Source organism: Mytilus edulis, chromosome 2 (assembly GCF_963676685.1).
Source record: "Mytilus edulis chromosome 2, xbMytEdul2.2, whole genome shotgun sequence".
Taxonomy (NCBI): domain Eukaryota; kingdom Metazoa; phylum Mollusca; class Bivalvia; order Mytilida; family Mytilidae; genus Mytilus; species Mytilus edulis.
In genome coordinates, this window is record NC_092345.1 from 10,329,203 (window position 1) to 10,344,209 (window position 15,007).

Below are 15,007 nucleotides of genomic sequence, written 5' to 3' on the forward strand. Positions count from 1 at the left end.
GAAAAATTCGTCAACCTATTTATGAATATTATTAGAACATTCAATTTGAAACAAGTATAAGTGATCGTCAGTACATCACTTATATTTATTCCGTATAATATCATGTTAGACAATTCTTAAATGTATCAAAAGGGCATTAGCTACGGCGCGAAATATATAGACGTTACGCGCGATGTTCGTACATGTAAGCGTTACCAGAGACATATATATGTGTATATATGTCTCTGGCGTAACACAACGTCGCGAATATTTCGTAACGTTCAAACAAAAATTCGACTGAAACGTTGTTTTTTTAAAAGCAAGTGCGACATTCTTATAAGACTCCGCAAAATCGACGGCGCTTTTTAACTACTTATCGAAAATTTATGTATTTTAGTTTTTTGAACAATTAAGAAAAATAACATTTTAAAAAAGCATAAAATTCTACCATTATTAGAGCACTGATAAGCTTAACGTCTAAAAAAGGCGGTGCGACAACTGTAAGCCTTTGAGAAATCGCTCAAAAATTACCATATATCACTTTTCAGGATATTTGTCTTTCAATTCATAAAATTAAGCAAATTAACATTGATGTAGTAAATACAAAAACTAAACTTTTTCCATTTTAGATAAATGTTTTTTGATTCTCAAATCTGGAACCCCAATTTTTTCCCCGTGGTTTGCCCTTGTAGTATGGAACGCTTTTATTTTTTATGACGTCATCATAACGTCATAAAAAAATGCGAAACAAACTGAAGGAACCTTTCTGTTAAATAATGGAAAAAAACATTTTTCAAAATATTAAATAGTTTAGACGAAAATCATAGTTTCGTGGTTACAATTAATGAAATATGTTACCAAGGACAACCTAAAAATAGCATTTTTTTTATAAATGAAGCTTGTCGCATGCAGCATTAAACATAGTTTCAACGATTATTTTTTCGTTTTTATTTTTAAAAAAACATTATTTTTTAAAATGCGTATAATTAGTTATGAATATGATATCACAAAATTATATATTTTGGACTTGCATCTTGCCAACTACACCGATTTTCCAATGAGGTGCGTAACGTCATATATATATTTTTTAATAATATATGATTTTTTTTGTTCAATCATTAATGAAAGTGAAATGGCGAAATAAACCTTCTTTTAAAGCAGCCAGTATAGTTCGATTTTGTCAAAATAGGCTAAGAAAAATTGATGATAAATCGGCATTCACTTGGATGTGAACAGAGACATATATACACATGTGTATATTTGTCTCTGATGTGAATAAGTCGACCGTATTGAATCCATATTCATGTGAACTTCAATTTAACCTCTAGCTAGAGATGGATAACGCATCAGTCATGCGTACTGGATTATTTCAAGGGAAAGAATGTCAACTTTGAAAGTGAAACAATGGTAAATTATTCAATTGACTGATTCTATCCATATAAAAGTCATTCAGTTATACAGGTAAAAACGATGATTAACATATATTTTTAATCTATGATATGAAAATAATTCAGACCTAGACAAAAATCCAAATGGACGAGTCCAGGTTCTATTTTTATCTATATGTATGTTTTTATTGCTTATATATGGCCATCGGAGGTATACGGAGTTCAACTCGATAGTTAATTATATGGCGTCTCGACTAAAATGCACACGAAACGAAGCTTCATATTATCGAGCCTCTGCATTGTAAGTTGATTATTTTAGACTTTATATAATTTGGATATCATTTGGATAACTGTTTAACATTGCTATAAATCAAATAGAATAATTTTACCCAAATCATGGAACATAAATTTGACAGCTAGTGCCTCTTTAACCATTTATAATGTATCTCTGTTACTATGTTATTAATATTTATATATCTAACTGTATGTAAATTTAAAACTAGATTATGTTCAAATACATATTTGTTTGAAATGTAAAATACATATACTTGCTTTGCAAAATAATTTCAGTTATAGATCTAAAAATGTGCATGCTCTATACTTGCGTGTGTGTATTGTTTTAAATTTTGTAATAATTTGTTTAAAAATATTATTATGGACAGAATTTAACAGTGAAATAATGTTATAAAACTGTAGTGTTGTCAACGGTTAACCGATTGAACGACCAAATACCGAATACCAAAAACGCTAACCGGTTAACCGTTTTTTTTTTTGTTTTTTTTTTTTAGATTTGATATAAATTTGTATTGAAATCATTAAATAGGTATGTTTTATTTAAAAATTGTGGTCGTGGTAATTAATTTGACAGTTCAATTGTCCAGTATATTGATTGCTATTATTGATAAAAAAAAAACATAAAATTAATTAGAATTAATTTTGTCTATCAGCTTGGGGCAAAATCTTAAGAAAACATAATTAGTATACATGCTCTTTTACGGCGTGGGACGTTTGCGCTTTTTCATAGGACATTTGCGCTTATTTTTTTAGGACACTTGCGCTTCAAATCATAGGACATTTGCGCTTTTTAAAAAAGGACATTTGCGCTTTTAACATAGGACATTTGCGCTTTTGCAATATTTGGTTTTTATGACGATCCTGCTTTTTAAACCGGTCTTGGAACTGGCATGTGTGACCTGGCAGAGTTTAAGTAATATTTTTTTTAAAACACATTTCATATAGAACATACATGTCATAGCACATTGATATGTGTTTAAAAGTCTATATACACTGGACTAAAAGTAAACATTCTAAAGACATAAAAACACGCACAGTCATCACAGGTCAGTTTTCGCTTGATATCTGAAGCCAAAGGAGTGAACATATTTAGTATTTCGCCCACATTTCAAATACATATTAAAGTTTCCCTTTTCTCAATTTTTGACAGGGGTGCCTGTTCATCAATATTACGAATCTTAATTTAATTCACAGAGACATAGACTGTTTCAATGATACTCTTCAAAAAGATATAAAACAGCAGGATGAGTCGAGTCGAACTGTTCACTTTTGTGGGCAAGGGAAGGATTCTAGACCATTTGTCGTACTAATGACAAATATTAGTTAAATTTATTAAAGTAATGATAACGTCTGATTAAAATTACAGGTAGACGACTGTAAGAAAAAAGCGCAAATGTCCGGTCATGTAATACAGGTGAATCAAAATGTAAAGCGCAAATGTCCATAGTATTTGAAGCGCAAATGTCCTATCGTTTTACAGGTAAAAAAGCGCAAACGTCCTGTGCCCGTTTTTTAACAGATGTATGTTTCATTATAATACGTATATATAGTTTATAATACAATAAGATGTTAAAAACCTTATTACAAATATTGACGAAAATATATTAATATCAGATTCTCCCCTATCGGTTACTTTCGACGAAAATAAAATTTCACAGACTTTGAAAAGTCTCAAATCTGGAAAAGCCTGTGGTACTGATGGCATTCCTCACGAATTCCTTAAATATGGTGGGGACATCCTGTTGAACTCCCTTGTGCATATTTTTATAAAAATTACAGATCTAGAAATAATCCCAGATGAATGGCATAAAGGAATCATTATACCCATACACAAAGGTGGGTCTACACACTCTGAGTAACTACAGAGGTATAACTCTAACATCAAATGTATATAAGGTAAACTCATACCACATCTTCTTATATCTATATGTAGGGTACTATAAATAAGGCCTTCACACTTCGTTCAACTTTAAGAACCGGTTAACCGGTTCATCGGTCGAACGATTATCCGAGTAACCGGTTAGGCAAAAGTGTACGATTTGACAACACTATATAATAGACATTATTCACAATGAAATATTGTCACGGCCAGTATTTCATGAAAATAAGCAAAAATTTAAATCCATCGAAAATAACCGGCTATACGATAGTTTGCAAGAATGATATAGAGCATGATCAATCCATGTTAGAAACAATAAAGAATCGACCGAAACCAACATTACAAGAAAAGGTCAGATAATTTCACGGCTTTGTTGGTTACTTTAAAAAGTTTGTGAAAGACTTTAGCAAGATTACAAGGCCTTTGACAGATTAAATGCCAGCACCACAAATTCTAAGAGGTACAAGGCTAACTACAAACAACAAAAAAAATCGTGTATGGGATGAACAACAAGATAAAAGAGAGGAGTAGAATACACAAGGGAATCATTTTACAACTTGGAATCACAACCACAGAAGTCACCAGTGCTTGGTTTTCCACAATATAACCAACCTTTTAATCTGCATACAGACGCTTCCATGTTATCACTTGGTGCTGTATCAGTGAAAGCCATATGCAAATAGCAACACATTTGGCTATACATGCAATGTTTGTCAATGTCAACGACAGACGATGATCTATTCTTGCCACCTAAGTGTATGATAAACATTAAATCACAACAGCAGAACGACATTATCATTAAGTAAGCATCCGTCAGACTGATGAAACGGAGTCAGAATAGGAATTGGAGCAGGAGTAATATATGATAGTGTTTGAGACGACACAAAGAGTAACAGTGACATAATGCTACAAGTGTGCCGGGAAACAAGCTCTCATTTCTACTAGTGACGATTACGCTAGCGTTGAAGTAGGACAGGACTGCGTTTTTGCACTCGATATTAATGCTGCAGAATCAACCCCTATTTGTGACGATGGTTAAAATGTAGTGACCGTCCATGTTAGTGGAAAGAACACTTCAGTTAAGGAAGATGGCATTTCGTTGACTGATATGTCACTTGAACAGGCACCATCACAACCGATGCCACTACCACTGCAACTTCCTACACAAGAATGACAACGACCACCACTGCATATACCAGATTCACCAGTAACTCGACCCAACAGAGATGTCAGACCACCAGCTTATCAAGGACTACGTTATACCGTCCAAACAGACCACAATTGGTTAAATAGATTGAAATTGTTACGTGAACAAGCAAAAAATGATACATTTAGAGGACAAGAAAAAAAAAGAACTTTCAAAGACCATTATGAAGATTTTGGAGAGTGACCAAAAGTGTTCCATCACGCCGAGGACTCGTTCTTTTCCGAGGGGGCAGTTCTTATGAGGTGGAAGTAATTTTTCAACAGAAGGGAGAAATAGTCAAGGGATTTAATATGATATATACATAAGGTTATTTGTTATGTAGAAACCATTGATTTGTAATAAAAATCTATTTATCTAATTCTTATTGGAAATTGTTTTTTGATATTTCACTCCATAAGTGAGTTTAATTTCAAACTTTTTAATAAAACCTAACTAAGCTTCGATCGTATCGACTGTATAATTGTATAACAAATGGCCTAAACGTCCTATGGCCTCATATATATATTCGTGAGCTTGTCCATGGCCATGTTTGGGTATATAGTTAGTAATTTTCTTTAGTTATATCATACTGTTTGTAATCAGTTTGTTTGTTTGTTTGTTTATTTGTTTGTTTGTTTGTTTGTTTGTTTGTTTGTGGGGTTTTTTTTTGGGGGGGGGGGGGGGGGGTAATTTATTTTCTTTTCTATTCAGTCTGTAAGGTCATTAAAGGAATTTTGTTCGGGAGATCGTTGATTTTCTGTTCAATTCATTAACTTCTTACAAAAATTAGCGTTTTCTATTTTGTACTAACATTCGATAAATGTTGATGTTTTGACCTCTATTCATCTTTTAAATTTTTGTACAACATTTGTAATTCAATCATATTGATAACACAGTTTTATGTATAATAATCGTAATCAAATACTAGTATCCAATTAGAAAAGTGTTTTTCATGTTAGATTTCCGCATTTATATATTGATATTTCGAAAGTACTTATTTTACGAGTCAAATGATATATAAAATAAAAGAATCGTAAGGGTTCCGCAGAACCAAGTGTCTCGCCTGCTGTTGCTGTTAATTGCAGGCTCAACAAAAAAGCAGATGCAAAAAAGATGAAAAAAATCAATGAAAATATTCCTCTTGATACTATCTTATGATTGTAAGAAGCTTCCGTCCAAGTCTGGTAAAAAAAAACCCAGGATAGTTTATGAATCTAATAAATGTTTTAAAAACTTTAACTGCAAACTAACTGTATGTAATGTTAACTGGAAGAAAATCTAAGTCCATTTATAAGTAAAATACAGATACAAAGATACAAAATTTTAACAACATTTCCTTCTAGATACTAGCTTTTGATCATAAAGTCCATTTAAAAGTAAAATACGGAAAAAAAATATTATTTTTTTTTACAAGATTTACTTCTGGATACTATCCTATAAGCATAAACAGGCTTCTGTCCAAGTTTGGTACAAACCCAGGATAGTTTAAGAAAGTTATTAAAATTAGAAAACCTTTAACCACAGAGTGAATGTAATGTTTCCCGGAAGAAAAACTAAGTCCATTTATAAGTAAAATACGAAAAAAATGGAATTTTATTTTTACAAAACTTACTTCTGGATACTATCTAATGACCATAAACAAGCTTCTGTCCAAGTTTGGTAGAAATCAAGTATAGTTTAAGAAAGTTATTAAAATTTCAAAAACTTTAGCCACAGAGTGAATATTTGTGGTCGCCGACGCCGACGGAATGTAGAATCGCTATGTCTCGCCTTTTCGACTAAAGTCGAAGGCTCGACAAAAAGGTACTGAACTGCGAGGAAAATTCAAAACGGAAAGAAGCAATCAAATGGCAAAACATCAAAAGCTCAAACACATCAAACGAATGGATAACAATTGTCATATTCCGGACTTGGCACATGGCTTTTCTTGGTGGATTGGACCTGGTGTTATAGCTAGCTTAAACTCTCACTTGTATGACAGTCAAAGCAAATTTCATTTTATTCACAACGATGTTTCAACAAAACAAAAAGACATAAAAGGCAAAAATGTCAAAAATAAGGGTAGTTCAGTCAACATTGTGTTTTAATCTTAATCAATATAAAACAAACAAATACTAGTATGTAACAAAGAAGCACAAACAAATATAAAGTATTGAATCGTCACTGCACTTATAGCATATGAATGCAAATCATCATTTATATGTAGACAAGTGATTTTGTACTGTAACTCTAAGCTAAAAACTATTATTATATGTTTTGCTTTTTATGATTTAGTTTAAATAAAACACAATTTTTACACAATAAGCATTCTAGGTATCCCTACACAAATGAAGTATACAGAAAAAGGAAGGAATGGTCACTAAGCTGCCAACTTTGCTCTCAAATGTTTTAGTAAAAGTCATGGACTATAGACAGAAATCTTTAAAAAAAAAAGTAACAAATAAAGTATCAAAATAAGTCACCAAACTATCCCACTTCTTGCTATTTTGACAGTTTTAGTATTAACAGTCTACTTTTTACTGCGCACTTTTGGAGGGTCAATTTGCTAAATATGAAAGTTGCTGTTGCCTTTCATATATACCATAATTTAGAGAGTAGATGGATACTGGGATATAATATATTGATGTTAACATACTTTTCCCAGATGCATATTGCATTGCATATGTCTGTCCGATTTAAATCATCTCTATTCCGTATCATTCAGTTTGTCATAACAAAAAGTTTTACCACTGTTTAATATGTGATTAAGCACTATAACCAATCACTATAATAAATGAAAAAAATATTCGTTCAATGTTTACAATATGATAAAATCATTCTAAATAGTTTGATTCAATTCTAGGGAACTTAACATTAAGATTAAGAACACTAGAAGAAAAATATAAACATGCATTATATAACATTCATGCTTGATTTTCTTACTTCATAATGCATTAAGATAACACATCACATTATTATAACAAAAGAAGTCCACATTACGGTAGAAACATTACTAAAAAAACGACTGTTATACAAGTGACTGGTTTATAAAACCAGGTTTAATCCATCATTTTCTAACTAAGCAAATGCTTCTACCAAGTCAGGAATATGACAGTCATTGTCCGTTCGTTTGATGTGTTTGAGCTTTTGAAGCAATTTCGTGATTTTACTTTGTATCATCAATACTGATCCCTTTATTCTGTATATAATTAGCTTATTTTCGACTGCAAATTTATTTCAAAATATGTAAGAATGATATTCAACGGTTTAATCTATCGATTATGGAAAAAAATGTGTCAACACAGCAATGTCATACAAACTCGATCATTGGATTGTGACTAAGTATCGTGAAAGGACATGTGTAGTTAAGATAGAAACCCAAAGAAGTATTGCAAACAAGGTCGACATACGGACTTGAATATGTATGTGTCTCAAGTATGAAGAAAGTTCGGATGTATAAACCTTCTTTTGGGGTACACATTTTTAGTCTTTGAGGTTTATACGTGTTTTTTTTGTGTAATGATGTTGTATATTTCAATGACTAATACATCCCTCTTTTTTAATAATTAAATATACAAGGATAGGGATATCATCAATTATTTAATTTTCTACTTCAAGACCATCAATTATTATTTGTGAAGTTGGTACGTATTATTTATTAACCAATCGTGGTATCTTCCGATGATCTTTCTTAGAAAAAAGTACGAGACTTTCTTTGACATAATCCTGGTTCATCAACGTTCTACTCAGACCACCGGTGAGGTTTTATAAAGTCTGGGTCGTAAGCTCTTAAAAACCGAATGAATTGGCAAATGTATATCCCATATGCAGGTGAAGTTGGTATATTGCTACTAAGGTGGGGGAAATTGATAATTTCAAAATTAAAATCACCTCGTTTGTCATAGATTCTGCTACTGAGATGACCGCTTATGTCAAATTCGAGGTATAAGTCTTAAAATGAGGCGGTAGAGTATGACGTAAAAGTTTGTTAAGTATGGTTCAGGCTTTTGCTCAATAAAAGTTCAGACATTAAAAACAGGCCCAGAACTGGTTTAGAGCAGGGAAAATATATGTAAATAAGTTAATAAACTCATCATAGATACCAGGACTAAATTTTGTATATACGCCAGACGCGCGTTTCGTCTACAAAAGACTCATCAGTGACGCTCGAATCCAAAAAAGTTAAAAAGGCCAAATAAAGTACGAAGTTGAAGAGCATTGAGGACCAAAATTCCTAAAAGTTTTGCCAAATCCAGCTAAGGTAATCTATGCCTGAGGTAGAAAAGCCTTAGTATTTCAAAAATTCAAATACAGGTCAAGAATGAGTTTAGACTTTCCGCCTGGTCGAGTACTAGTTCAGACTAGGTAGTATAGTCAAGGTAAGGACTGCATGCAAAACAGTACTGCCGAGTTCAAAACAACACAGTTGAGTATGGTTAAGATGGGCGTCAATAAATTTCCAGTTAATTTCTGAACTATCTAGAATTGTCAAATAAAATTCCTGTTAAGTGTTATTGGCTCGTTGACCAATATCAAACATCTCATAAAATTGAGAATGAAAACGGTGAATGTGTCAAAGAGACAACAACCCGACCAAAGGACAGAAAAGTCTAAAAGGACAGTTTATTAATATATCATAGTTGGTGAATAGTATCTGATTTTGTTTATTCACAATACTGTTTATAGTTTAATTAAAGAAGAAAAACATTTTCTTAATTTCTAAAGACATTTCAATCAGTTCACGATAATTTTTGTAAATGTTTTATACAAAAAAAAACAGTTAGTACGGTATATTTAATGAAATAAAAAGAATCTTGATAAACCATCATGTAAAATAAATTGTATAACAAATCATGATGTTTCACAAGTTATAAAAAGAAAAATAGTAAAATATCTTCTTTAAATAATGATTTTAAATGATAACGAAATTGTTGATATCGCACCTTTTTCGAAATGTTTTAGATTTTACCTGTTATTTCCTATCTTCATCCCATTTTATAACATATAATTAATAGATAATAATTTTATTTACAAGTTTTGTGACAGCATATTCAACACAGTTAAGATAATTTTGTATTTCAGTGGATAATATCATGGTTTTAATAGATTGAAAGGCATTATTTTAAATATCAATTAATTACTTGATAGTATATATTACAGGTATATAAGGAATATGAAGTACAATTCAAAGGTTGCATTAATGTATTCGTATTAAGAGTTTTAATATGCATTGTATAACATCTTATGTGCTATGTTCTTATTAGGGGCTTTAGCACATAGATGTCTCTACGTAGAAAATTCATACACAATTATTATTCATCTGGAAATGTTATTATTTTTCATTTCATCATCAACATAATCAGCGTGAGTCATGATAAAATTTTGTTCATCACTGAAAACTAAGCAAAGGGAAGGGCTGTATTGTTTAATAAGTTATAATGAGTTACACATTGAAGATCGGTTAAATAGAAATGAACTGGTCGAATAAGATGATTTATTTATGATTAAAATTTGAGTATGGTTCCGTCCTTTGTTGATGTATGGGTTACACATTAACAGAGATTAAGTACTAGTATACGTAACCGATATAATAGCTTCTTTTGAAGTTAAAGCGATTGCCTCAGTTTTTGTTCTTACCTTGATTTGCATCTTCCTAATGATTTGAGAGTTTTGAACATCGGTGAACTGCCGTTTCCGTATTTAGTAAAGGTGAAATAAATCTACAGTGCATACCAACAATGGGTTGAGAATGTTTCAATCTCTTTGATCGCTTATACATACATTTAAGTAGGGTTCCGATAAGGGTTGAGTACAAAACCAGGGTTATGTCAAAGAACGACTCTTCCTCTTTCTAAAAATGATCCTCGGAAGATACCAAGACCTTGCTAACAAATATTTCGTATGAAATCCACAATTAATTAATGAATGGCTGTTATTTATTTTGAATAAATTATAACCATTCATTATAAATAAATTTCTATCAAAAATTAGGCTCAAAGATGTATATTAATACGAATAACAACGTACAAAGATGTTTGCGTATTAATACACAACGTTAGAGTGGGCGTGTCGCCTTAAAAATTGATAACATTGAAAATAAAGCTAATTCTTTTAACCAATCAGAAGACAGTAAATACACCAAATTTATTTATTACACGATGGTCTTGAAGTATAGATTGTAGGTACTGAGGTTGCTTTTCATCTTAATAACGTGTTATAGTGTCCCTTTCATTTGTCTTTGTATAACTATATTTTTTGCCCACATTTTGAAATTAAGGTATGCAATTCTATGAAATAAGTTGAATGATTTATAAACGGATTAAATTTAGATCTAATCAATGTACAACCAGTTTAAATTTAGCATTTTTAAATGCATTATTTTAAATACCATCAATTTTATAATCAGAAAATGTGATTTTTTTTTTGATTTGATGATTTCTATTGAAATAGGTTTAGACACATACTAAAACAAAGAAAGAAATAGGAATTTAATAAGTGGAGTGTCTTTGTGTCATTTTGTTTTTCTTTGCTGAAATAATTGTTTGTTTTTATGGCGATTAAGATTATGACACTTTGTTGACTGCTGTACTCCAATTTTTGATAATTTTACCTACTATAATTATTTGTTTTCCTGACACATTGTCAAAATATTGGACTTTGCGACTGTCATACAAGTGAGAAGTTTAGCTAGATATAAAACCAGGTTAAATACACCATTTTCTACATAAAAATATGCCTGTACCAAATCAGAAATATGACAGTTGTTTTCCATTTGTTTGATGTGTTTGAGAATTTGATTTTGCCATTTGATAAAGGTCTTTCCGCTTTGAATTTCCCTTGGAGTTCGGTATTTTTCATTGTGTACTTTTTAGTTGAGTTTTTACAATATAGACGTCAAGACATTTAGAGTAAATTTTAAATTGAATAAAACAAAACATTAGAACCATCGAGTACAAATGATGTCAAGAACATTAGGCTTTTTTGTAGTGGATAATGTAATTTATTTATTTAAAAATCCTTGAAATGAGCAAAAGTCATACCCGAATACATCTGTGTATAAGACTTAAATCGTCACTGATGAGTCTTATGTAGACGAAACGCGCGTCTGGCGTACTAAATTATAATCCTGGTACCTTTGATAACTATTTACACCACTGGGTCGATGCCCCTGCTGGTGGACGTTTCGTCCCCGAGGGTATCACCAGCCCAGTAGTCAACACTTCGGTGTTGACATGAATATCAATAATGTGGTCATTTTTATAAATTCCCTGTTTACAAAAGTTTGAATTTTTCGAAAAACTAAGGATGTTCTTATCCCAGGCATAGATTACCTTAGCCGTATTTGGCACAACTTTTTGGAATTTTGGATCCTCAATGCTCTTCAACTTTGTACTTGTTTGGCTTTATAAATATTTTGATATGAGCGTCACTGATGAGTCTTATGTAGACGAAACGCGCGTATGGCGTACTAAATTATAATCCTGGTACCTTTGATAACTAATTATGGTTTAGATGTTGCATTGATGTTGTGGCTCTTATCTATCTTTGAATGGCAACATCTTGAAATAAGGTTATGTTGGTCTCTTCTGCAGTTTTACACTAAACGCAAGTATAAAAGACAAAATAAAACAAAATAAAAATATTGATGTTTGACTTATGTCTTGTTAAGATCAGAAGAATTATTCGGATGGATTTATAAATATTTATGCTTTCAAATATAATGAATTATTATCGTAAATATACGTTTTACAAATCTACACAAAATTGTTAACCCTAAATTTTTAACCAAAAAAATGATTGTTAGATATACTTTATCAATTAATCACTAATTACACATCGCCTACATTTTCAAATGTTTACGGTGTTCTGTTTATCATTGGATTTATTCATACTAAAAAATATGATGTTAAAAATTGAGGATCTTTTTGTTTTTATTCTCAAGTTTGACAATTGGTAGCCACATCTTTTGGCTACTGCAAAATAAACTAATATATCAGCTATTTATTTTTTAGACAAAGATAAAGATATTTCATTAATGATTGAATAGGTATGCAATGGATAGGTTGTGGTGAGACGTTATATGCTTTTATGTATAAATATTCTATTTATTTACCGACAAATGAATTTCAATGAATGATAGAAATAACACGGAGAGCAGAGGAAAAACCTGTGCAAGTTAGCCCCATGTAAAAAGAACAAAAGAACACAGGTCATAAACACCTTGAGGCAAAAGCCCCCGTTTAATAGATACATGTAGTATTTTGTAGAAATTACTTTTAATAATGTTTTGTTAAAAAATATATCCTTTTATTTTGTTTATTCATTTTTTATTTTATGTGACATATTTATTGATTTATTTATTTTACTTCAAAAGCTAAAGGATATGTTTCGTGTTATTGCAATAAATCTAATTAAATATAAACAACAATAAAAACGTTTTAGCCATTTGTCTACATAGTAGACTGTAGTTTTCGTAGTTAAAACTTGTAAATTAATAAAACAATATCATTACATCGATTACGCAGGTCATTCCTAGTAGTTAAATATAGATTTTTACATTGTTTTACTATAACTTCTGTAGTTTATCCGAAGGCCAATCATCAAGTGGAACTTTGTATCTATGTATCTAGCAGTCTCTCTTATAATGTCTTTTTCTAATTGTTTTGATATACGTGTGTTGGCAGTGATATTTTGGATTTCAATGAACGTAATATTTTTATTATTAAAAAAAATATAACAGCAGAACTAGCAAAATTAATATCGCAAATTTGTGAAAAAGAGAGGCAAACGACACCAAACTCATAAATCAAAAATAAACTAGAGGAAAATTATTGTGCAATAAGATAAATTCTTAATTAGCTGGAGAATAATATCTAGCATTCAAAATTCGTTTATATAAACTTCAATATTGTTGTATGTATGTTTTATGTTTTATAAGGTATTTGCTGTTTTACAATCATGTAATTTCATGTCTATCAAACCATACAATTTCATGTCTATACTGGACCTAGGTCCAGAAATTATTTATTATATCTATGCTTATTTCATCTTTTGTTTTCGCACGATCTTTGTGATGCATGTATATATATAAATATAGATTTGTTTGAAAGATATCAGAAAAGATATTTCTCAATGGTATTCTACATTAAAAAAGAGGGGCGAAAGATACCAGAGGGACATTCTAACTCATAGATCGAAAATAAATTGACAACGCCATGGCTAAAAAAGAAAAAAAGACAAACAGACAAATAATAGTACACACGACACAACATAGCACACTAAAGACTAAGCATCACGAACCGCACCAAAAACCGGATTGATCTCAGGGGTTAACCCTAATTCGAGAAAATATGTAATATTTTTATGCACTTTTTCCAACATTTCATAAAGATATCCTAATTTATCATAGATATAGGAAGATGTGGTGTGAGTGCCAATGAGACAACTCTCCATCCAAATAACAATTTATAAAAGTAAACCATTATATGTCAATGCACGGAGCCTTGGCTCACACCGAACAAAAAGCTATAAAGGGCCCCAAAATTACTAGTATAAAACCATTCAAACGGGAAAACCAACGGTCTAATCTATATAAAAAAGAGAAACGAGAAACACGTATAAAAGAGGGACGAAAGATACCAAAGGGACAGTCAAACTAATAAATCTAAAACAAACTGACAACGTCATGGCTAAAAATGAAAAAGACAAACAAACAACAGCACACACGACACAACATAGAAAACTAAAGAATAAACAACACGAACCCCACCAAAAAACTAGGGGTGATCTCAGGTGCTCCGGAAGGGTAAGCAGATCCTGCTCCACATGCGGCACCCGTCGTGTTGCTTATGTGATAACAAATCCGGTAAATAGTCTAATTCGGTAGGTCACATTCATTTCATAAACAAACGACAACTACTGTACATCAGATTCCTGACTTAGGATAGGTGCAAACATTTGCAGCGGGATGTTAACTTTCTATGAAAGGTACGGATTCCAGACATATGCAGCTGTATGAAACAAACCGTAATCTTTATTTGTTAGAGGCCAGTGAACGATTAAAAGGGTTATTTTTATTGTATTTCTTCACTTTAGAACACTACCTTAAATATCTCAATATTGATATTAATAATCGTGAGCATTCGTTGCTACGAAAAAAAATATTGTTTTTGTATTATTTATCACATATCACATATTTTATTGACATATACCAAACTCTACTTTGAGTTCACAAACACACATAAATATTAAGATATATATCTATATATAATTATACCCGCGCGCAAATAAAGATGTCAATAA